This window comes from Dama dama, chromosome X (genome assembly GCF_033118175.1).
Source record: "Dama dama isolate Ldn47 chromosome X, ASM3311817v1, whole genome shotgun sequence".
Classification (NCBI taxonomy): Eukaryota; Metazoa; Chordata; class Mammalia; order Artiodactyla; family Cervidae; genus Dama; species Dama dama.
In genome coordinates, this window is record NC_083714.1 from 112,605,996 (window position 1) to 112,632,322 (window position 26,327).

The 26,327-nt window shown below is 39.1% G+C and overlaps 1 long non-coding RNA gene, 1 other non-coding gene and 1 pseudogene across 2 annotated transcripts; 2 read left to right on the plus strand and 1 right to left on the minus strand.

Annotated features, from left to right (window-relative positions):
- Nucleotides 1-1,405: 1,405 nt before the first annotated feature.
- Nucleotides 1,406-1,512, minus strand: LOC133053243 (U6 spliceosomal RNA). Its single transcript, XR_009692176.1, has one exon. It is a non-coding gene; the product is annotated as a U6 spliceosomal RNA (small nuclear RNA).
- Nucleotides 1,513-4,365: 2,853 nt separating this feature from the next.
- LOC133051754 (uncharacterized) lies at nucleotides 4,366-7,099 on the plus strand. Its single transcript, XR_009691917.1, has 3 exons — nucleotides 4,366-4,388; nucleotides 6,882-6,938; nucleotides 7,061-7,099. It is a non-coding gene; the product is annotated as an uncharacterized LOC133051754 (long non-coding RNA).
- Nucleotides 7,100-18,112: 11,013 nt separating this feature from the next.
- On the plus strand, nucleotides 18,113-23,473 carry LOC133052811 (large ribosomal subunit protein uL11-like; annotated as a pseudogene).
- Nucleotides 23,474-26,327: the final 2,854 nt, after the last annotated feature.

Below are 26,327 nucleotides of genomic sequence, written 5' to 3' on the forward strand. Positions count from 1 at the left end.
TGAAGGAGATATATTTTCTGAGTAGAGAATTCTAAGTCAACAGATCTTTTTTATCTTTCAGCTCTGTAAAGGTCTTCTGTGCCTTTCATAGTTTCTAAAGAAAGGTCTACAGTGATTTTTACATTTGTACATCTGTACATAATGTGCCTTTCTTCTCTGGCTGCTTTTAAGATTCTCTCTCTCTAATTTTGAATGATATATACAACTTGATTTAACACTTCATGAGACTTCCCTGGTGGTTCAGTGGTTAAGAACCTGCCTTGCAATGTAAGGGATGTGAGTTCAATCCCTGACTGGGGAACTAAGATCCCACACGCCAAGGAGCAACGGAGCCCGTGTGCTACTTCTAGAGAATGATGTTGCCACAAGGGAAGATTTCGTGTGCCACCACTAAGACCTGATGCGGCCAAAAGAAAAATTCTTGAGGTGGAGTGGTGCCGAGATTTTCTCTTGATCTTTGTTTTCTAACATTTTGATTTGGATGTGTCTTCATGTAGTTTTCTTTGTGTTTATCATGTTGGGGCTCCTTGAGCATATAGATACGTTTGTTTATAGGATTTTTTTTTAAAGGAAAGAATATTACTTTTTAAAAGATCTTTTTAAGAGAAGTTTTAGGTTAACACTAAAATTGAGAAGGAGATACAGAGATTTCCCATATGCCCTTTGTTCCCATATATGCATAGCCTCTCCCATTATCAACATCATTCATGGGAATGGTACACTTTTTTTTTTTTTTTAACGAAGATGAGCATACACTGATTCATTATAATCATCCAAAGTCTATAGTTTACATTAGAGTTCACTCCTGGTGGTGTATATTCAGTGGCTTTGGATAAACGTATAATGACATATATCCACCATTATAATAAACACAAAACATTTTCACTGTCCTAAAAATCTTCTGCGCTCTGTACCATTCATCCCCATCTCCACTCCAACCCCAGCCACTGCCTGACAACCGTTGATCTTTTCACTATCTCCATGGTGTTACCTTTTCCAGAATGTCATATAGTTGTTGCTGTTGTTTAGTCACTAAGTCATGTCTGTCTCTTTTGCAACCCCATGGACTGTAGCCCGCCAGTCTCCTCTGAGATTTCACAGGCAAGAATACTGGAGTGGGTTGCCATTTCCTTCTTCAGGGGATCTTCCTGACCCAGGGATCGAGCCAGTGTCTCCTGCTTGGCATGCAGATTCTTTACAACTGAGCCACCAGGGAAGCCCTGCCATATAGTTAGAATCAGGCAATATGTAGCATTCTCAGATTTAACATAGTAATGCACACTTAAGATTCCTCCATATCTTCTCATGGGTCGATAACTCATTTCTTCTTAGCATTGAATAATACTGTAGTCCTTTGTCTGGATGTACCACAATTTATTTATTCATTCACCTACTAAAATTTAACAGATTTTATTTAATTTTTTTTTTTTCGCATGTCATCCTTGCGCAGGGGCCATGCTAATCTTCTCTGTATCGTTCCAATTTTAGTATATGTGCTGCTGAAGTGAGCATTAACAGATTTTAAAAATCAATTTTGGAAAAAGGTTGGCCCTTACTTCTTCAAGTATTTTCATGTTCTTTTTCTTTCTCTTCTCCTGGGATTTCAATTGTGTATGTGTTAAACTGCTTGATATTTTCCTATAGATCATTGAGGCTCTGTGGGTTGTTTCTTAGCTGTTTTCTCTTTATCTTCATTTTGATAGTTTCTATTGCTACATCTTTAAGTCCTTTGGTCTTCTGTGTTGTGTAATCTGCTGTTAATCTCATCTAGTGGAATTGTAAATTTAAGTATTGTGTTTTTCATATCTAGAATTTCCATTTATCTTCCATTTCTATTTTCATTCTGTTTATATTTTCTTTTACTATACTTCCTATTTTTATTTTACTATATGGGGAATACTTACAATAGCTGTTTTATCATTTTTGTCCATTAGCCCTATCATTCTGTAATTCCTCTTTCTGTTTCTATTGACTAATTTTTCTCCTTATGGGTCGTGTTTTCTATTTCTTTGCATGCTAAGTAATTTCTGATTGGATTTCAGGCATTATGAATTTTACATCGTTGAGTCTTAGAATTTGCCATATTACTTTAAATACTATTGGACTTGTTTTGTCAGATAGTTATTTTATTTGTAGGTCAGCTTGATCCCTTCCAGACTTTCTTTTAAGAATTTTTAGGGTTGGTCTAGAATAGCCTTTTCTTTAGGGCTAGATTAGCTATACTCCTAAAATATGATATTTCTGGAATCAAAGTTTCTCTACTCAGACTGGTAAGAACTTGAAGATCCCTGATCCTGTGTAAACTCTGGAAATTGATTGAATACAACTTTTGGAAGTTCTTTCATCAGAAGTTGTTCTTTGCCCGGCCATATACTGAATAGCATTTCATTCTATGTGCTTGGGATATCAATTCAGATTTCTGCAACTCTTAGAATTCTGTCTACTGTATCATGGTACATACCTACAAATTTTATTTTGCAGCTTGGTGTCCTGAACAACAGTGAGAATGAAATTGCATATATGTTCTAAACTATTAAGCTCTATTCCAATGGTTTATCCAGTAATAAAGCATTCTGTTTATTTTACAGTTTCATTGAAGTCTAATATTCTAAGTATTACTAGACCCAGTTACATAGTATGATGAAAATATGAACACACACATATAATTGGTATCACAATAGATGACTTTATCGGGAAAACTACCTTGAATAATTCAGAATCTCTATTTCACCAATGAGGACACTTGTTAAATTTGTTACTTGTTGGAATGGAACAAAGTTTGCAGGCACCTAGAGAGCCTGCCTATCTATAGTTCACTGGTGTGTCAAGAGCATTTCTCTTTGCCTTCTAAGCTTACTAGCTTTTCATTCTAAATGATTGTGATGCTTTTATTGTAAAGTAAAGATAAAATGCTGTGGCAGAGGCAGAACCATTTCTTAGTGTCAAGGATGAGGAAGTCGGTTGAAATTACACATTATAAGATATACTGTATGTCAATAGATAAGAGATTATCTTAAAACAAGTGATAATTAGATTTTTTTCACATTATCTGTGTGGATGACTCTTTTGGTCACATGTCAGGAAAATTTAGTGATACGTTAAAGATTTTTGCTCTGCTTTATGATAGTATCATACCTCTGGCACTTTTTTAGGGGAAGGAATTGTAGTTGACTATTTCTAGTCTTGTAATTGATAAAGTACCTGGCTAGACTCATGATTTTAAGTGTAAGGACAGTTGCTGACTTGTTTGCATGTCTAACTTCAAATTTTACAAATGCATATAGATTCCATTGTGAGAAATGTAGGAAAAATCCCGGTTCAACAGAATCATTGCTAATGAAATTACAGCTTTGCATTAAACTGTTAAAAATTCAACTAGAAACAATTTAAATTACTTGCTATTTTGCTGAGTGGAATAGAAGCTTCTCTGAATTGCATTGTTGATGATTACTATCCCTGGATACTATACCAGATGCTCAATAAATATTTTTCTTCTAAGTTGAAAATAATTAAAACTCTTGAGGAAACATCTTTAATGGTTAATAGCATTAGAGAATATCAGGCTGCTGAAAAAATAGATGTTGCCAAAAAAATCAGTATATTTAATAGCATTAAATCACAATGATCCTTCTGAAATTATGATGTTTTGCTTTAGATTTGAAGTTTGTTTGTGTTGTATTTTTTGTATGTTTTCTCCAAAAAGACTGCAATGATGTAGTGATGATTCTGGAGTAAAAATACCTGGGTTCAAAATTCTGATTCCACTACGTATTAGCTATGGCACCTTGAGCAAGTCACATAATCCCTCTATATTTCAGTTTTCTCATCTTAACCTCTATACCTGCACCAGCAGCATTAACCACCACTTGGGAACTTTGAAAAAGTGCAAATTCTTGGCCCCAGCCTAGGCATACCAAATCAGAACATCAGGAGGTGGGGCCCAGCACTCCGCTTTAATGAGCTCCCTCTTCTGATAAACACTAAAGTTTGAGAAGCAGTGTTCTAAGCCCTGTAATACCTTCCGTGGTTTCTCCTAATCTCTTGTGATGGTGAGTGATTATGGTTAATCTGTTTCTTGGCATTGTCCTTAAAAGTTGAAATCTTAAGCCTCCATTAAATGTGTCTATTGCCAATGAAAAACTGAGGGATTAGAGATATTTAAACAAAACTTCAATCAGACTAAATTTCAGAGGAAGCACAGAAGACCCTCCAGTAAGGGTCATTTTTTTAACAGTGTAGTTGCTTCAGTGTCCAGCCTGTCTGGTGTTGAGCAATGAGATGAGACAGACTGGGAGGGGACAGGCTGAACCTTGGCCCTTGTGTCCTAGTTCCAGGCGCAAAGACAAAATTCGTTCCAGCAGGTCTAACGCAGCACGGAAGTCATAATGGTAAGTTTTATTTGTTTCCCCCTGTCAGTCTCTTTAGTATTATTACCATTATGAGAGTCTGACAGGGAAAAACAAATAAAATGGTAAGCATGGGAGGACCAAACATGGGAACAGAGGAATGAGGTTTCTCAACCAGAGGGCAGAACTTGGTGACCAAGGCTCTAGAGGAAGGCAGTGTTCTGAGACTGAGGCAGGCAGGCCAACAGGGAGTCTATTTAAGGGACATCTGCTAGCAGATGCAAAGGCTTCAGTTCCTGGAACTGGTACTGACAAAAGCTTGGCAGGATGCAGTCCTATGGAGGGCATATTATCAACAGTGAGGGTTGGATCTCCGGGACAAGGAAAGTGACCACATGTCGGGAACAGCGTGTGCATTGCCTTACTGGTCCTCATGTAAGAGTCAAATAACAGTTGGGTCAACTTGGTGCTTGGGGTCTTCTGTCACTTTTTTTTTTTTTTTTTTGCCACGCTGTGTAGGTATGTGGAACTTCCCTGACCAGGGATCCAACCTCTGGTACCTTGCAGTGGAGCCCCGAGTCTTAACCACTAGACCACCAGGGGCATCCTTCTATCACCTCTTTATCCAAGGCGGGTGTTTGGTCCTAGGGCTGGAGTCAGGCCGAGCCTGTGTATGGGTCAAAGTGGATGGAGCTGTGGGAAGAGGTGGGCTATCAGCTGGGTCACACATAACCTAGAGAAGTGACTCTGGTGAAGAAATTTTCCAGCCAACAAGAAGCAAAAGGGTGGCAACATGGCCAAATGGTCAGACTCCACTATCTATTGGCAACTGTGCTTTAAAAGGAAATAGACAAGTACAGATGTACATATTGTCTTTTCAAACATTTAAACATTTTGAATAAGTAATGGATTCACATAGTTCTGCATTCAAAGTGTAAAAGAGTCTGTAATGCAAAGTCTCCTTCACATCTCTGCACTCCCCAGACATCTAGCTTTCTTCTCAACAACAATATTATTTGCTTTTTGTGTGTATATATATCTATATATATGTAATATAGATATATATTTCTTTATGTTTACATATTTTCTCTTTGGTGTTTGAATTTGTATATATAATGTTCCCCTTTTCCCTAAGTGGTAGCATACTATATTCTTTTGTTCCTTACTTTTTTCCATTAACAATATATCTTGAATATATTTCCAAATCACTACAAAGAAGGCTTCTTCATTTTTTTTTCACAGATGCATGGTATTCCATGGATGTACCATGATTTATGTAACTTAGCCTCCCACTGATGGGTATTTAGGTTGTTTTTAATCCTTGCTCTTCGAAATAATCTTGTACATACATTGTTTTGCATGTGTAAATATTTCTGTAGGATGAATCTCTAGAACTAGAATTGATGGATCAAAAGATGTATGTATTTGTAATTTTGATAAATTTTACAAAATTAACCTCTAGGGTTATACCAGTTTATTTGTCCATTAGCGTTTTAAGAGAATAACCAGCAACTGTTTGCACTGTGGAAAAAGTTGATGCTATGACTACACAAAAATATTTCATGGAAATAGTTCCTACAAGTGTAGGTCACCAGGTATGGCAGAGTCAAGCTGATTATTCCTTCCATGAAACTGTGGAAAGCTGCCACTTTATTTAGGGAGACTCATTAAGCAAGAAATGTTCATTATTCGAAATATTAGGCTTCCTGTCTTTTATAAAGCTGAAATGTGAAACATAATCCCACTACAATAACCAAAATAAAGATGATGCTTTATAGTTTATGAAGTGTTTTTCCACACAGTTTTTAAAATGTTCTCTGAACCTAAAATCTAGGTTTAAAGTGATATACTAAATTTTAAGAACTTTGCCTCAGATATACTACAAAAGTCAAAAGAGAACTAGAGCAAGAAGTCACTTGTCAAACTGATACATGTTCCTCATGTCCGCAGGCCTAGTTCTGGACTTTAAAGTGGTTAGTTTTCTCTCTAGGAGTGTTTGGAACTCTGGGTGGCTCTTGAGTACAAGCCCGTGTATTAAAAATGAATGACAGCACCATATTATCATGGCTGATTCCTGCTTTAATCATTCCTGTAAAACCTTTTTGCATTCCAAGACAATGAAAAATGCAAAAAGCTGTTATAAACGGCTGAGTCAAGATCTAATTCTCCAGTGTGTTTATTCTTATTGAGTAAATTCTACATAACCCATTGGCAAAGGAGATGGGATAACATATTCTGGCAGAAATGAAAATGACTGACAAACAGCTCATGGTGCTAGTTACAAAGGCACGACAAGAATCTTTCTATGGAATCTTTTATCCACCCATATAGTTAGCGTAGGTCACGTGACCATCTTTGCAGCTTGTGGGAGAGGGACAGAATTTGCTTGTGCAGTGCAGCAAGCCTTGAAGAGGTTTTTTTTATCCTCTGCGAAGTCCATGGTCATGAGAATTGTGAAAAGCTTAACAGCAGGAGGCAGTTCTATTCATTTGGAAAATAACCAAAGCCCTCTTTTCACTGATATATTGTCCACAGATATCTCAGAAAATGATAGATTGATAAGTCAATCAAATAATCATAGCACTACAAAAGGTATGTTTTTAAAGACCATTTTAATAGATGAGTCTCATATCTGAATTTATAATATTGGTTATCTAGATAGCCTTCCATTTACACCCTTTGCTGGTGTTGGTCTCTTCATTGTTTTTCCTCAGCAGCTGTGGATAAGAGCTCACCAACGATTCCCAATTAAGAACCAGTCATCCACCTCGCTAGTTCTAGAAGATGAAGTGAGTGAAATTCTCTAGAACCGGGCTTCTCAAATTTGAATGTGCAAATTAACTACCTAGGGAGATCTTGTTAAAATGCAGAGTTTGATTCAATAGATCTGTTAGAAATGCTGACTTTGCTGCTGATCTGAGGATCACACTTAAAAGTAGCACTGCTGCTTTATAAAAATCTTTGACAACTATGACTCAAAATACAATTGCCATAAGGAAAAAAACAGATAAATGTGGCGACATTAACATAACTGTTGTTGACATAGAAAACAAACTTATAGTCACCAAAGGGGACAGGGTGGGAGGGGACAGGGGGAGCTACATTAGGCGTTTGGGATTAACATATACACATTACTATATATGGGCTTCCCTGGTAGCCGAAGAACCCACCTCCCAATGCAGGAGCCGCAGGAGACATGGGTTTGATCCCTGGGTCGGGAAGATTCCCTGGAGAAGGAAATGGCAACCCACTCCAGTACTCCTGCTGGGATAATCCCATGGACAGAGGAGCCTGGCGGGTGACAGCCCATGAGGTCGCAAAGAGTCAGACGCGACTGAGCACGCAAGCAGATAGAGACTACTATATATAGAGTAGGTAAGCAATAGGGATCTACTGTTTAGCACAGGGAACTCTACTCCATATCTTGTAATAACCTATGATGGAAAAGAATATGAAAAAGAATGCATATATATGCATATATATGTATAACTGAATCACTTTGTTGTACACTTAAAACTAACACATTGTAAGTTAACTACACTTCAATAAAAATATAACTGTTGCATGCAAAACCAACAACCAACCCCCAAACAGCTTAGATAGAATAAAAACATAAATGACAAAGTGGGAAAAAATATTTGCAAATTGGAGCACAGATAAAGGGGGAATATTCCTAATGTATGATAAACGTTTAAAAATAGGGAAGAAAAAGACAATTCTAGAAAGCGGGCTAAAGATAAAAATGATCAATTTAAGAAAAACAAGTGCAAATGTCTCTTTACCATATGGAAAGAGCTTGGTCTTGCTCATTATAGAAACGCAAATTAAAACTACATTGAGGTATCTTTTCTCTCCTACCAGGTTAGCAAAAATCCAAAAGTTTGACATTTTCTTTTGATATTCTCTCTTAGATGAATCTATCCCAAGAGTATACTATAAAAAAAATGAAAGCACAGATATTTATTGCAACATTAATTATAATAGCAAGAAACTGGAAACAATGCAAATGACTATTGGGAGCCTCGATGAATAAATTCTGATACATCTACACAATGAATACTAATTTTTTTTGGCTGCACTGCCTGGCATGCAGGATCTTAGTTCCATGACCAAGGATGGGATGAAACCATGCCCGCTGCAGTGGAAGCTCGGAGTCTTAACCACCAAACCGCCAGGGAAGTCCCCAACTATGAATACTATTTAAATATGGGAGAAAACAAAGAATATCTTTATGCATTGCTATAACGTATTCTCCAGTATTTAATGTTAAATAAAAAGAAAGTAAAGTGGAAAAATAAAAGAACATAGTTTATCATAGTTTATCTTAGAAAGGGGGAAGAATGCAAATATGAATGTACCTATGTTTTTCTTTCCCTCCACCCCAACCCCCTTCCCGAACAGGACCTATATTTTTAAGAGACAATGTGAAGGATAGATCATAAAATAAATAAACTGTTACCTATGGAAGGAAGAAGGAAATAGTGGAGAGATAGAACCTAGATTTTTTTCTGAAGATACTAGAGATGTAACTTTAGAACCATATCAATACTTTACATAATTATAAAGCAAAATTAAATTAAAAAATTTTAAAATGTGATATCTAAAAATCCAAAGCAACATGAAATAAATGGATCTATGTACTAAGTTAATGCCTTAATCAGGTGGAGACAAATGCTTTCAAGTGAACTTCAAAAGATAGTAAATTTGACTCTAAGTTTCTAATGGGCTATACCCTAATAAAAAGGAAATACATTAAAAAAATCTTAAACTGAAAGTTACATATATTTTTATAGTAAAAATATATATTTAAAATAACATATGTTTTTTCTGATAATACTATATATTTGTATATTATAGTTATTAAATATTTAATTTAAAATTTTTATTGTATTTACTTATAACTATTTATTAAATTTAAATATATATTAAGTATATGTTATATATATTTAGTAGTATAAGACTTATAATTAATTGTTGTAATATCATTAGGAACCAAGATTTTCAGCATAGAAGAGAAAAAGTATATTTAATAAAATCAAATTTAAAAATAAAATTATTTTTAAAAAGATATTACATAGTTACTGAGTATATTCCCCATACTGTATATTTCATACCTGTGATTCATTTATTTTGCAACTAGGAATTTGTACCTTTTAGTGTCCCTCACCTATTTCTTTTTTCTCCTCACCACCTCTGGCAATCACCTGTTCTCTGTATCTATAACTCTGCTTCTGTTTTTCTATATTTGTTAATTTGTTTTGTTTTTTAGATTCCCCCTACAAGTGAAATCATCAAGTGTTTGTCTTTCTCTGTCTGATTTATTTCACTTAGCATAATACTCTCTAGGTCTATCCATATTGTCACAAATAGCAAGATTTTGTTCTTTTTTATGATGGAGTAATATTCAATTGTGTATATAAACCATATCTTCTTTCTTTTTTTCCTTTATTTTTTATACCACATCTTCTTTATCCATTCATCTGTTGCTTTGTATCTTGGCTGTTGTAAACTGCAATGAATATAGAGATGCGGCATTTCTAGTTAGTGTTTTTGTTTTCTTTGGATAAATACCCAGGAGTGGAATTGCTGAATCATATGGTAGTTCTATTTTTAATATTTTGAAAAATCTCCATATTGTTTACTATAGTGGCTGTACCAATTTACATTTCCAGCAACAGTACTGAGGGGTTCCCTTTTTTCCACATCTTCACCAACACTTATTTGTTGCATTTTTAATAACAGCCATTCACACACGTGTGAGGTGATATCTTGTTCTGGTTTTGACTTGCATCTCCCTGGTCATTAGTGATGTTGAGCATCTTTTTATGTATCTGTTAGCTGTCTGTATGTTCTTTGGAAAAATGTCTATTCAGTTCTTCTGCTCATTTACTCATTGGGCTGTTTGTTCTTTTGATGTTGAGTTGTATGAATTGTTTGTGTATTTTGGATACTAACCCTTTATCAGTCTTATCATTTGCACATATTTCTCCCACTCAGTAGGTTGTCTTTTCATTTTATTGACAGTTTCTTTTGCTGTGCAAAAGCTTTTACATTTAATTAGATTCCATTTGTTTATTGTTGCTTTTGTTACCTTTGCCTTAGGAGACAGATCCAAAAAGTAATGTGATTATTTGTGTCCAAGAGTGTTCTGCCTATGTTTTCTTCTAGGAGTTTTATTTCCAGTCTTACATTTAGATCTTTAATCCATTTTTAGTTTATTTTTGCATATGGTATGAGAAAATGTTCTAATTTTATTCTTTTACATGTAGTTGACCAGTTTTCCAAGCACCACTTATTGAAGAGACTCTCTTTTCTCCATTGTTTATTATTGCCTCCTTTGTTGTCGATTGGCCATGAGTGTGTGGGTTTATTTCTGGGCTCTCTATTCTGTTGCACTTTTGTGTCAGTACCTTACTGTCTTGATTACTGTAGCTTTGTAGAAGTCAAGGAATGTGATACATCCAGCTTTGTTCTTCTTTCTCAAGATTGTTTTGACTATTTGGGGTCTTTCGTGTTTCCATTTCTTTAGAATTATTCGTTCTTGTTCTGTGAAAACTGCCATTGGTAATTTTATAAGGATTTCAATGAATCTCTAGCTTTGGGTAGTTGGGTTATTTAAACAATATTAGTTCTTCTAATCCATGAACACAGTATATCTTTCCAACTGTTTGTGTCTTCTTCATTTTCTTTCATCAGTGTCTTACGGTTTTCTGATTACAAATCTTTTACCAATTTAGATTTATTCTTAGGTTTTTTTTTTTTTTTTTATTCTTAGGTATTTTTGATGCAATGTACATGGGATTATTTTCCTAATTTCTCTTTCTGATAGTTCATTGTTAGTGTATAGAAATGATTTAGATTTCTATATATTAATTTTGCATCCTGCAACTTTACCAAATTCATTGACAAACTCTAGAAATTTTTTGGTGGTGTCTTTAGAATTTTCTATGCAGAAATCACTGATGTGGAACATTAAAAAAGAACAAAGAATAAAAAGAAATGAGGACAGTTTAAGAGGCTTTTAAGACAACGTCAAATGTAGTAACATTACCATTAATGCAATGTTAGTAGGGTCTCAGAAGGAAGAAAGGGGCAGAGAACATATTTGAAGATATAATAGCTGAAAACCTCCCTAACATGGATAAGAAACAGGCATCCAGGTCCAAGAAGCACAGAATCCCAAATAGGATCACTCCAAAGAGAACCACACCAAGACAGATTGTCATTAAAACGGCAAAAATTAAGGATAAAAAGAGAACACCAAAAGAAGCAGGGGGTCGGGGCGGGGTGGTGGGGGTGAGATTTCTTTGGTGGTCCAATGGTTAAGACTCCCTGCTTCCAATGCAGGGGATGTGGGTTTGATCCCTGTTCAGGGAACTAAGATCCCACATGCTTTGCAGTGCTGCCCAAAATAAATAAAGTAAAAGCAGCAAGGACCAAGCAACATGTTATGTAGAAGGGAACCCCCATAAGGCTATCAGCTGACTTTTCAGCAGAAACTCTTCAAGCCAAGAGGGTAGCACAATGTATTTAAAATAATGAAAGGAGAAAACCTACAACTAAGAATTCTCTAACCAGCGAGGCTTTTATACAGGTTTGATGAAGAGATCAAAAGTTTTACAGACAAACAAAAGTTAAAAGAGTTCAGCACCACCAAACCAGCTCTATAAGAAATGTTAAGGGGACTTCTCAAAGCTAAAAAGGAAAGGCTGCAACTAGAGACATGAAATTATGAAAGGAAAAAAATCTCCTTGGTAAAGGCAAATATACAGCACAGGTAGTAAATTAACCACAGAAAACCAGTAGGAAGATTAAAAGACAAAAGTAAAATCTATATCCATAATAAGTAGTTAAGGGGTGTATTAAAAAAACGATGCAAAATGTGATGTCAAAACCAATAAATGTTGAGGGAGGGCAAGGAATAATGTGGGGTTGTTAAAATATGTTTGAATTTAAGAGATCAGCAACTTAAATATATATATATATATATTTATATATATATAAATATATAAACAAAAATGAAGAAGGAATGATAGGATTAGAACAGTGATTCTCAAAGTATGGACCCTTGGATCATTTCAGGGATCCATGAAGTCAAAACTATTTTCATAAGATTTTATTTACCTTTTTCACTAGGTTGACACTGCATTGATGGTGGAAAAGCTAAAACCGCTAGTGCTTTAGCATAAGTTAAGGCAGTTGTACTCATTGTCTTAGTGGTCACTTATTTTTTACTGCCATGTTAAAAAAAAAAAAAATCACAAGTTTCACTTAAGGATGTCTTTGCTGAAGTAGTAAAAATTATTAATTTTATTAAATCAACCCTTGAATACGTGTCTTTATAATATTCTGTGTGATGAAATGGGAAGTCTGCACCAGGCATTTCTGCTACGCTCTGAAATATGATGGCTGTCTCCAGGAAAAGCGATTGTGCAATTATTTGAGTGGAGAGCTGAACTAGCCACTTTTTTTTTTTTTTTTGTCAAAGCTATTTTTACTGACAGGCAAACTATGGGTATTCCGACAGAGATATCTGGCAGACATTGTCTTGAAAATTAAGATGTGGACCTTGTCAGTTCAAGAAAAACAACTTGACAGTATTTATTGCCAATGATAAAATTCAAGCTTTCAAGTGAAAATTGGAATTTTGGAAACTTGTATCCACCCTGTGAGTTTAATATCTTGTCAATATTTAAAGACTTTTCAGATGAGACTCTTGGTGATATTAACAAATGTGATTTGGGGGATATTGTGCAATGAGATGTGTCAACATTTGTAATATTTGCATAACTCAGTGAACCAACATTTTTGAAATGACTAATGCATGATGTTACAAAATCATGGATGGGTAAAAGATCCACTCAAAGTACAAGATAGATTTTAATGAAACAGGTTATGAAAAGTACATTGATGTGGTTTCAGATTCCACATCGCAACTACCCTTGAAGAAATTACCATTTCTTTCTAAAAAGTACATCCATGATTATCTGTAAAGGCTATTGAAATGCTCCGGCCTTTTCTAAACTACAGATTGGTATGAGGCTGGGTATTCTTCCACCAAATATACTTCAACCAAAGCAACATATTACAGCAGACTGAATATAGGAAATATGAGAATCTAACTCTCTTCTAGTAAGCCAGACATTAAAGCAATTTATACAAATGTACAGTGCCACTTTTTTCACTAATTATCTTTCTTTTGGAAAAAGAAAAAAAAATATGGTTATTTTCCATAAAATATGCTATTTATGTTATTACATTATTTTTAAATGCACTAATACAAACATTCTAAAATTTCTCAGTTTTAATATTGCACATGGTAAATATCAGAAGCTATAACCTACATAAACAAAAGCTCTTTGGGATCCTTAATAACTATTAAGAATTTTGAGTCTAAAATTTGAGAACTTTTGAATTAGAACATCATTATTTTCCACGTAATAATAGTTAATGAAATAATGAATCTTGGAATTGATCAATGGCCACCGTATCACAAAAAAGGTGATATTATATACTTCCTGATAGATATTTACAACATTATCTATGAAATATTCTTTTCAAAAAATCTGTCTCTGATAAAACTCTAGATTCTACTACCAGTTTATATAAAATATATAAATTTTTATATAAAATTTTTATATACAATTTTATATATTTATTATATATAAAATAGAAGGGCAAGATGAACCTGTTAAGGTCACACTGGGTATATAAAAAGCAATACCTAGCATAACAGGTCTTTCCATAGGAGATATGACTCCATTTCTTCAATGAATAAATTGCAAGGAAAAGAAAGGGAGAAGCAACCCATGGACTTCTGTTCCTGTTGTGTGGAATGCTTTACCCTCCATTTCCAGTTGGTGAGCTCATATTTATCTTTCTTTAAAAATTTTTTTTCTTCCAGTTTTATTGAGATAGAATTGACATACAATATCATGAAATGATTACTACAGTAAGTTTAGTGAACATCCATCATTGCATATATTGGGTTGGCCAAAAAGTTCGTTTGGTTTTTCCATCCCATCGAGCAGAAAAACTCGTATGAACTTTTTGGCCAACCCAAGAGATACATTAAAGAAACAGAGAAAATATACCTTTTTTTCCTTGTGATGGGAACTCTCAGGATTTACCCTTTTAACTTTCATATATAACATATAGCAGTGTTAATTATATTTATCATGTTGTATAATACATCTGTGTGTGTGTGTGTGTGTGTGTGTTAGTCGCTCAGTTGTGTCCAACTCTTTGCGACCCCATGGACTGTAGCCCACCAGGCTCCTTTGTCCATGGGATTCTCTAGGTAAGAATACTGGAGTGGGTTGCCATATACATCTCTAGTACTTATTTATTTTGTAACTGGAAGTGTGTATGTCTTGACTATCTTCATCCATCCCCCCTCCCCCCATCCCCTAACTCTGGTAACCACAAATCTGATCTCATTTTCTATGAGTTTGTTTCTGAAGGATAACTGACCTTCAATGCTACGTTAGTTCTTATTACATAGCATTGTGATTTGGTATTTCTATACACTTCGAAATGATCACAGTTTACTCAGTTTTCAGGTCAAAGTTACCTCCTCAGTGAAGCTTTTCCTACCTTCCCCAGACAGAACCCATTACTTCTTTTGTACTCCAAAGGTATTTTGTACAAATCTGCAGTTTACTGCTCACCATACTTTATTACAGTGTCTGTTTACAAGTTTCATCTCTCCTTGAGTACCAGCACCACCTTCTCTATGCATATATATTTCCAAGGCTCGGCACTATAATTTGGTTCATAACAGTCAACAGATGTTTATTAAATGAATGAATGGGATGGTGGTTGGGTCCATGCTCAAGTCCATGAATTTACACTTCATTCCTTTTCTAATGAATTCTACTACTGTCATGGACTGAACTGTAACCCCTCCAATTGATATGTTGAAGCCTTAACCACCAATGTGGTGGTATCTGGAGATGGGGCCTTTGGGAGATCATTAGGATTAGATGGATCATGAGGGTGGGGCCTACAGGATGGTACTGGTGCCCTTATAAGAGTAGAGGTGCAACCTTTCTCTCTCTCTGCCAATCTTGCTCTCCGTCTCTACCACGGGAGGACTCACTGAGAAAGCAGTCATCCACAAGCCAGGAAGAGAGCTCTCAGCAGAACCTGACCATGCTGGCACCTTGATCCCAGACTTCCAGTTTCCAGAACTGTGAGAAAATAAATGTCTGTTGTTTAAGCTACTCAATCTATGATATTTTATTATAGCAGCCCAAGCTGACTAATTCATCTGCCTTTGCTCCTCCTACATCTTCAGGTTCTTCACCAGTTTCCTTTATCCAGGAAACCAAACTTGACACAAAGTCCTAAGGGGCTGATCATGACTAATCTTGATGGAAGGCAAGTTTAACAATAAGTACAAACAGTTACTGAGTGCCTAATCTATGGCAGGCACTGCTCTGGGTGTAGGATGGTAGTAGGGTTAAAAAATCTAGGGCCTGCTATTTTGAGCTTAGAACCTACTTGGGAGATGGCCAATGATTAAGTGAATCCATAAAAATAATTGCAGCTAAAGTAAGTGCTGTGAAGAAAATAGAACATTGTGATGTAGAATCAGGGTGTGTGTTGGTGTTGGGGGGGGGGGGTTGGGGGAGTAGTGCAAATTACTCTGACTAGGGTGGTAAGGGAAGGAGTGATATCTAAGATGAGATAACAAGCGAGCCAGCTGTGTGTGAAATAGGGGGAAAATTTGATTTATAGGCTTGGGAGACAGTAAGTGCAAAGGACCTGAAGCAGGGGAAGAGCTTGGCATGTTTTAATTGGTGGTAGATGAAGGGAAGCAGCGTTCACCACCTCAAAATATGTCTCTTTAGCGTAAGAATTCTTTTGAGCTGGTTATTTTTAGACATAGGAAAAGCTCTAAAAACCCACCAGAAGTTACTCTTTTGTAAGAGACATTTACATTTGTAAGGGAAATCTCCATTTGTAAGGGTGTCGCCCTCTCCAGTACCAGGAAAAAGAGGATGACTAAACCTCTAGAAACTCTCAACAATGGAGATGGCAGTCATGTGTCAGCCCTAGAACCTTACCTGTGCTTTTTTTTTTTTTTATTCTGGGCTGTGCTGGGTCTTTATTGTTGGGTGGGCTTTTCTCTAGTTGTGGTGAGTGAGGGCTACGCTTCGTTGCAGTACGCAGGCTTCTCATTGCAGTGGCTTCTCTTGTAGAGCACAGGCTCTAGGGCTTGAGGGCTTCAGTAGTTGTGGTTCCCATGCCACACGGGCTTAGTTGTTCCAAGGATGTGGGATCTTCCTGACCCAGGAATCGAACCCATTTCTCCTGCAGGGCATCACTGAGGCACAGGGGAAGGTGATTGCAAAGAGGTACTGTTATCTAGTTCTGCGCAGGCCTGCGCTACTAAGCTACAGGCTTCTGCTCTTAGCACGACCTGGGGGTGGAAATTTTGGCCCTCTGATGTCAGAAGGTCACTGAGCCGAACACTTCCGGGTGTCTGCATGCCCAGTTTGGGGGGAGGGGGGTCAGTGGTCCTATCCATTTTTTAAAAAATTTTTATTGGAGTATAGTTGCTTTATGGTATTGTGTTTCTACTGTACAGCAAAGTGTATCAGCTCTATGTATATATACATCCCCTTTTCCTTTCTTTTTTTTTTAAACAGGAAAAAATCAAGCAAAAATTTAATAATCTATACATGGGAGAGACTCAGGAAAACTAAGTATTTCTGGTCTATTCAGTCTTAATGAGCTCAGCTCAACCTAGACAACTGATTCCAAGTTCCTGGAAAACAATTCTGGTGAACATCTTGTTGTTTAGCTTACTTGCCACTTGGAGGATATGCAAGTCTTCAAACGACCTTGATTAGTGAAGGCAGGTGAAATGGATTTGACTCGTGATTTACCCACTGCTTCACGAGGAGGCTTTAAGAGGCGTCCAGGCAGGGGATGATGGTGGAAGCAAAGAAAGAGATGCAGAGCTGTTGGAAATCTATATGGAGGGTCAGCAGAGTTTTCTGATGGGGTCTCCACATACTGCAGTACCCCTGTATCCTTGCAGGCAGCGCTCCTAAGCTGGGATCCATGTGTCCCAGGAAATTCCTGAATGCACCTTGGGGAGTTCACACCCCTCTGAAAAGGTATGAGGGATGGTATGTCTGAGTATTGTCTTGGTGGGGGTGGGCGCCCATGGTTTTCATCAGCTTCTCAAGGGTGGTAGAAACCCCAACAGATATGAGAGGTGATTGAAGCTGGAGGAGGGACACGTTGGGGGTTTGTCATGCTCTTTACTTTTCTGTTTGCTTGGAAGTTTGCATAATAAGCAGCTCAAAATGTTGGTGTGCCAACTGTGCAAGAAGAACAAAGAAGGATTGTTGTGGCAGACCTTTTGAAAGGCACATTGCTACATTTTATGGCTCATGGTCAGTCTGTTCCAAGATTTCCAAGGTGTTCTCAGATTGCCACAGCCCCTGTCCTCCCCTATGTGGCTTTGGTGGCCACTTTGTTTCTCCTTCAAGGGGACTGCCTTTTGCTGAATTTCATTTTCTGAATTTCACAAATGCAGAGTATATTAAAGTTCCTTGAAACAAAGAGCTGGGGTGCTGGGGTTTGACTTGAAAACAGCTTTCTCAGGCACTGGTGACCCTGAGAAATAACAAAAACCTTGAGCCTCAAATTCTTCTATGTAAAAGAGGACTTATATTTGCTCTTTGGGTGATTGGTGATAAAAAAGAAGATCTGGGTAAAATACATATCCCAGCCCTGCATGACTAAACATGAGCTTGGCGCTGCTGTCCTTTTCAAGTTGTGGAAGAATCATGCAAAATTGGCGAGCACGGTGTCCTCTTCCGTCATTCAACTGGTCAAGGTAGGATTTAATTTTTATTTTATTTAAAAAACACTTTTTACTGAAGTATAGTTGATTTACAGTGTTGTGTTAGTTTCCAGTGTACAGCAAAGTGATTCAGTTATACATATGTATGTATCCTTTTTTAGATTCTTATCCATTACAGTTTATTACAAGATATTGAATATAGTTCCCTGTGCTATACAGTAGGTCCTTATTGGTTATCTATTTTTTTTTAAATTTATTGATTTTTTATTTTTGACTGTGCTGGATCTTTGTTGCAGCATGGGCTTTTTAGTTGTGGTGAGCGGTGGCTACTCTCTAGTTGCAGTGCCCAGCCTTTTCATTGTGGTGGCTTTTCTTATTGCAGAGCTCAGGCTCTAGGCCCATAGCCTTCAGTAGCTGAGGCCCTAGACCACAAGGTCAATCGTAGTGGTGTACGGGCTTAGTTGCTCCACGGCACGCAGGATCCTACTGGATCAGGGATCGAACCAGGGTCTCCTGCCTTGGCAGGTGGATTCCCAACCACTGGGCCACTAGGGAAGCCTGGTTATCGTTTTTATACATGTGCTGTGTGCTGTGCTTATTCACTCAAGCATATCTGACTGTCTGTGGTCCCTTGGACTGTAGCCTGCCAGGCTCCTCTGTCTATGGGATTCTCCAGGCAAGAATACTGGAGTGGGTTGCCATTCCCTTCTCCAGGGGATCTTCCTGACCCAGGGATCGAACCAGCATCTCTTGTGTCTCCTGCATTGGCAGGAGGATTCCTTACCACTATAATATATATAGTAGCCTGTATATTTTAGTCCCAAACTCCTAGTTTATTCTCCCCTCCCCCCACCTTTCCCTTTTAGTAACGGCAAGTTTGTTTCCTTTCTCTGTGTGTGTTCCCAGAGGGCTGGGGAAAGCCATTTGTTATGTTGAATGCCTCTCTCACCCCCCACCACCAGTAATAAGCACCCCAAGGGTCAAGCAGAGTTGGGCTGACACCCTGATTCCCCTGACTCTGCTGAAAAACCTGCAGTGTGTCTTTGAGGTATAGTTCTCTCTCTTGCTTGTTCAGTTCTGCTTTTGACAAAGTCAGAGCTGTTGGCCTGGTGGCTCCGTGGGCAGCTTGTGGAGGCCACACCTTGGCTGGTCTCCCCACCTCAGCCCCCGTCCTCCTGGTGACGTCCCGGGCTGCTCCGGGGGACTCATCCTGCTTCTCCTCTGCTGCTCCAAGCAGGTCAGTCTCTGGTACCTGGTTCTTCCCTTGTTCTCAGCTCAGCTTTCCTTTCTTCTCCTGTAGCTGCTCCCAAGGCAATTGGCCACGTTCTTCAGCGCCTGCTTTCTTTAGAGCCCTGAAGCCAATCTGTTTTGGTTTCCAGGGTTTCAAACGATGACAAGGGCAAGGCCTCCTGTAATGGAAGAGCATCCCCTATCCTCTCTCATCTGACTCTTCCAACTGTTTTAATCATACGGGGGCTTGGAGGGTGTTATGGAGGCAGTGCAGGGTGGTGGCTGAGAGAGCAGGCTCTGGTGTCAGCAACTTTGGGTCCCATCCTGGCCCTCCTACCTATTAACTGAGTGACCTCGACCAAGTCACTTAACCTCTCTTTGTCGCCATTTTTTACCTCCACCATAGAGATAATACCACTTACCTCTGGGGCTTATGAGGATAAAGTACTAAGATGACATGGCATATAAAAGGTGTTTAATGAATGAAGAAAATCACATAAGAAGGGTTCAATTAGTGAAGAAAGTCATGGCAAGAGGGTTCAATGAATGGAGAAAATTCTGGTCACTCAAGTAGTGCCAGACTGCTCTTGCTGCCCCTTTAGACCCACTCTTCCCACCCTGTTCTCATCTGCCTGACTTCTTCTTGGGTTTGGCCATTGGTGAGCCCCAGCAAGAGCATAAAGGATGGAGGCAGAATGAAGTCAGAGATCTATTTCCCTGACTCTGTTCCAACAGAGTCACCTTACTCTGCCTATGTTCCTTGTCAGGAGGTCATAGCTCTTCTTAAGGCAGCCCTCTCTATGGGACTTCTCCCTTTTGGGTTCCAATGAGAAGTCTGTCTCTTCCATCTTTGGAGCTAGGAGTTGAACACAGTCTCAGGGTACTGCATTGACCCTAACTGGTGTAACTGGGAGCTTCCAGAATGACCTCCTTCTTGGTGGGCTCCTTACTTCTCATAGGCTTGGACCTTTGGGGTGTCTTTCTTCACAAGGTCTTGAGGAGATGATCCAATGAAATACTATCTGGAGTATGTTGTTGACTGTAAAGCACTGTGATTACTATAGGGTTTTATTTTTACTAGGAGGTGACCAAACCCTCATAGGTGAAAAAATGACTGTAGGAAAAATATCTGGGAATCTGTGATGTTTACCTTGTGTGTGTGCGTGGTCAGTTGTATCAGTCGTGTCCAACTCTTTTGTGACCCCATGGACTGTAGCCTGTCAGGCTCTTCTGTCCTTGGAGATTCTCCAGACAAGAATACTGTAGCGTGTTGCCATTTCCTTCTCCAGGGAGTCTTCCCAACCCAGGCAGCAAACCTGCGGCTCCAGTGTTGGCAGGCGGATTCTTTCCCAATGAGCCACCTGGGAAGCTGATGTTCACCTATTTAGGTATTGGGATTATAATTTCAAAACCCAATCTATCAAAATGGTACCTCCCTCCCCTCACTGAGAACCTGAGAAAGGAATGTTCTAAGGATCTGTGTTCTATGCAATGGGTCCCTATGGAGGCCTTTAATCTCTTCTACCACATGATGTGAGGAATTTCAAGGCCTATCTCTTCTAAAGCCTAAAGCCTGCAGCACCACAATCTCACTGAGGGCTCCACCTGCTCTGTTTTGGTTACCAACACATCTGTCTTTCCAAAAGGTGAGGCAGTTTGATCGACGAGCTAGATCTTCTTGGTCTGTGAATCTGGGGGGCTTTGCCTTATCTCTGAAGACAGTTTTCTACAATTTAATATGTACGTCAGACATTTCCATTTCTGACTTCTTTTTCCCTCAGGCTGTCTGGCTGGCTCTGGGAGACATCATAGATATCTCACCCTTTTTGGCACTGGCCCCAGGCCAGAATTCAACTCTTTTGACAACCCGGTCCCTGGAGCTAGCAGATATCTCTCAAGAAACATTTCTCTCCACTTTGCAAGGAGATCAAGGGTTTCTGTAGTCTCCTCTCTTAACTGAATCCCACCCTCCTCTTCCTGACTGCCTTGGCCATCTTCCTTCCTATTTGTATTAATCAGTGTCCCCCCTGGTTCAGACTTTTCTAAGCTCCATGCCCTCCCCTTCTTCTCTGAAATGTCATCCTCTAGGACATGCTCCCACCCCATTGTCCAGCAGCCTCTCAGTCAGTATATGTCATTGTTACCTTTACAGCCCAAACTCATCTCAGTCATGATGAGAGATACAGCAGTGAGCCATCCTGAAGAGAGAGCTTAGTTCCCTGCCCAGGGGTTGAATCTGGGTAGCCTGGATGAAAATCAGGAATCCTAGCTGCTAGACCACCAGGGGCTTGAGGCAAGAAGCAAAATGGCCCTGACTCTTTCCCCTCCTTTGAAAGCAAGAATGCTTCAAGGAGGTGAAAACTGGAAAAACAAGTATACAAAGTTTATTATTAGAGACTCAGTATAACATGTGGGAGAGCACACAGAAATAGTTTATGACAGAAGCAAGGCAGAAATGCCCACCTGAAGAGAAAGGGTATGGGCGTCTTCTCTAATGAGGGGCACCTTAAAGAGGTGATTGAAATCAGTAATAATTCATGCAGTGAATGAAGAGTCCTTCATCACATTGTGAGAAAGTAAAGTTACCTTGCGTCTATGGCCACAGAATTTTGGCTCGAATTCTGAGGTGTTCTACCTGTTTAGGAGGTATGGACCGTCCTTAAAGTCAGTTTTTATTATTTACCCATCTTTTCCCGAAATCAGTTCAATTTAACTGTGTGTGAGGGGCAACTTCTTGATTTAGCTTGAGTTGTACTGGACAGAACACTGAACTCACAACTGTTTTCCTTAATTGATCTCCAAGGGTGACCCTTTCCCCTCTGAACATTATTACCTCTTATTAGACCTGTTCCTCTTCTCCACTCCTGTGTTTCCTTAGCCATTCTCCCCCTAAACATAACATTTTTGTTCCTGTGAAAGTCACAATGAAAAAAAGAGCCAAACTGGGCTCAAGACAGTGGCAGAGATGTGCTCTAAACAAATAAGGTAATAAGTTGCCAACAAGGTCATGGTAAACCTTGGCTGTTCATGGACAATTATGGTTAGACAGAGAGAGCTAGAATGATCCAGAAACCTGTAGGGCATATGTGAATGGCAGAGTGCCGAAACCAGCACCTCGCATTCTAAGCCCACTCAAGAACAGGGTCAACGATTTAGCAAAACCATCTGGTTTCACACAGGCCTTTTGTTAGCGTCAGCACTACAGATGGGTGCAATAAGCCCCTTTTTAAGGGAAATGGAAGCACACTGGCTTAAAAAAAAACCTTTTTGTTGAAGTGTCATATATGTACAGGAAAGTGGGGACTTCCCTGGCGGTCCAGTGGTTAAAACTTGGCCTTCCAATGCAGGTGGTGCGGGTTCAATCCCTGGTCAGGGAGCTGAGATCCCACATGTCTTGTAGCCAAAAAACCAAAACATGAAACAGAAGCAATATTATAACAAATTCAGCTTTCGGCTTTCAGCTCGGAGGAGGCGAAGGTGTAACTTTATTGGTCGTCCGGAACCCGGGTTCATCCGACACCAGCCGCCTCCACCGTGCCGCCTAAGTTCGACCCCAATGAGATCAAAGTTATGTACCTGAGGTGCACCGGTGGGGAAGTCGGTGCTACATCTGCACTGGCCCTCAAGATCGGCCCCTTGGGCCTGTCTCCAAAAAAGGTCGGTGATGACATCGCCAAGGCAACTGGTGATTGGAAGGGTCTGAGGATTACAGTGAAACTGACCATTCAGAACAGACAAGCCCAGATTGAGGTGGTACCTTCTGCTTCTGCCCTGATCATCAAAGCCCTCAAGGAACCACCAAGGGACAGAAAGAAGCAGAAAAACATTAAGCACAGTGGAAAGATCACTTTTGATGAGATCGTCAACATTGCCTGGCAGATGCGGCATCAGTCTCTAGCTAGAGAACTTTCTGGAACCATTAAAGAGATCCTGGGTACTGCCCACTCTGTGGGCTGCAATGTTGATGGCCGCCACCCTCATGACATCATAGATGATATCAACAGTGGTGCAGTGGAGTGCCCAGCTAGTTAAGAACTGCAAAGGAAAAAGAAAAATAAAGGATCATTTGACAACCAGTTGGGGGGGGGGGACAAATTCAGTAAAGACTTTAAAAATAGTCCATATAAAAAAAAAATCTTAAATAAAAAGTGCACAAATGTTTAGTGCGAGCTCACTGAGCAAACTGAGCTCACCCATGCAGCCAACACCTAGATCAGAAACAGAAAATGACCAGTGACCCCCAAAAGTTCCTCTTCTGATCCCTCCCAGTCACTGTCCAACACTTTCTCCCTGTGTAGCACTTTCTCTAGCATGTTACATATTTTAGTTATCTTATTTGTAATCTATCTCCCCCACTGGAATATAAGCTTCGTGAGGGCAGGCATTTGTGTTCTGTTTTGTTAAGTGCTATATCCCCAGCTCCTTGACCTGTGCCTAGCACATTGTTATCACTCAGTCAATATTTGTGAAATGAATGGATGAAACTCTGCAATAAGAAATGCTAAAAAATGTGGCCGAGTGGTTAAGGTGGTGGACTAGAAATGCTTAAAAATAAGTCTAACCTTCAACAGATGAATGGACAAAGAAAATGTGGTCTAACCATACAATGAAATATTATTCAGCCATAAAAAGGAATGAAGGATACCTGCTACAATATGGCTAAACCTTGGAAACAAGGATGCTGAGTGAAAGAAGCTAAACACAAAGAACCACGTACTGTATGATTCCATTTATATGCAGTGTTCAAAACAGGCAAGTCTATAGAGACAGGAAGTGGATTAGTGGTTGTCTAGGGCTGGAGGAGGGGGAAATTGGAATGGCTGTTTAGTGGGTAAGTGTTTTCTCTGGAGGTATGAAAATGTTTTGGAACTAGATAAAGGTGATGGCTGCATAACACTGTGAATGTACTCAGTGTTACTGAATTGTACACTTAAAGATGGTTTATTTTTTTCTTTCTTTTAAAAAAATATTTATTTGTGCCAAGTCTTAATGCCTTAGTGGCACACAGGATCTTCAATCTTCTTTGCAGCATGTGGGATCTTTAGTTGTGGCACGTGGGATCTAGTTCCCTGACCAGGGATTGAACTTGGGCCCCTTGTATTGAGAGTGCAGAGTCTTAGCCACTGGACCACCAGGGAAGTCCCTCATTTTCTTTTATGTGAATTTCACCTCAATAAAGCAAATATTAAAAAATCCTCAGAGGGACTAAATTTGCTGAACACCTTTTCTTCACCACCAGAAAAAGTGGATGCTGGTGACTGTAGGATTCTTTATTTGAGAAAGGTGATGGATATGTAGGCAAAAATTTGGAGGAAGTGGCCTAGGCTACAGTACTCTGTGTAGGGAGGGGAGGGAGGATTTCTAGCCATGGGAATTGGAAGATGGGAGCCAGCAAAGTTGAGTGAAGGTAGACAAGGATGGAGAAAAAGATATGGAGATGACAATGCTGAGAAAAGAAACTTGGGACGAACCACTTTAAAGGGTTTCTTGAGAGAAATGCAGCCCTTTTTGGTGTTAGGGATCGTTTCTGAATACAAAGCATGCGTGGGTGTTCAGTCCTTCAGTTGTGTCCAACTCTTTGCAACCCCATGGACTGTAGCCCTCCAGACTCCTCTGTCCATGGGATTCTCCAGGCAAGAATACTGGAGTAGGTTGCCATGACCTTCTTCAAGGGATTTTCCTGACCCAGGGATCAAACCCTGACTCTTAACATCTCCTGTACTGGCAGGTGGATTCTTTACCACTGAGCCACCAAGGAAGCCCTCTGAATACAATAGGTAACATTAATGAGTACAGCACTATGGAGACTGGTTCGAAGACTTTTTTTAACTTCTTTTTTTCATTGAACTGTAGTTGATTTACAATAGTGTGTTACTGCAGAGTCAATTATATATATATATATTCTTTTTCAGGTTTTTGCTCATTATAGGTTATTACAAGATACTGAATATTATTCCCTGTGTTATACAGTAAATCTTTGTTGTTTATTGTATACATGGTGTTTAAAAAAAAACTGAAGTATAGTTAATTTACAATGCTGTATTAATTGGTTGGAAATCTCTTGAAAGACTTCTGAATCTAGGGAGACAAGGCCTTATAGTGGTTTGAATGGTGGTCCCCAAAAGATATGTTCATTTTCTAATCCCTGGAATCTGTGAATGTGACCTTATTTGGCAAAAGGTCTTTGCACATGAAATTAAGAATCTTAAGATACAGAGATCTCCCTGGATTTTCTGGTGGGGGGGGAGTTAAATTCCAATAACATGTGTCCCTAGAAAAGAAAGTCAGAGGGAGATTTGAGACAGACAGAAGAAAAGAAGACAGACACAGAGTTGAAGGTGTAGTAGTGGAGGGAGAGATTGGAATGACGTGGCCACAAGCCAAGGAAGGCCAGCAACCACCAGAGGCTTGAAAGTGTTTGGCCCTGCCTGTGGACACCTTGATTTTGACCTTCTGGCCTCCAGGCTGTGAGAGCATAAATTTCTGTTGTTTGAAGCCACCCAGTTTGTGGTAATATGTTACAGAAGTCCCAGGAAACTAATTCAGGCCTCCAGTGATAAACCCAACAAGTTGGAGAAAAAACTACACACAAGGTCAAGAGTTTGGGTCCTTGGGAATCCCAGGAGTGGAGAAGATCCCCAAATCCCCTTTGTGTCTGTGAGGATGAGCTGATGGTCATCTGGCTTGTATATTGGCCCCCGTGTGCACTCATGTGGCCAACAGCAAATGAGGCATTCACGGGCTGACTGGCTCACAGCATTTCGTATTTTTTGGCCTGTCAGCATTAACACTGCAAGAATACAGGTAGGTGCTTGGGTCACAAGTAAGAGTGTGAAGACTTTAAAACAGCACTCAAAAAAAAAAAAAAAAAAAATAAAAATAAAACAGCACTCAAAGAGAAAGCAATCTATATTTGCTTCGTGGAA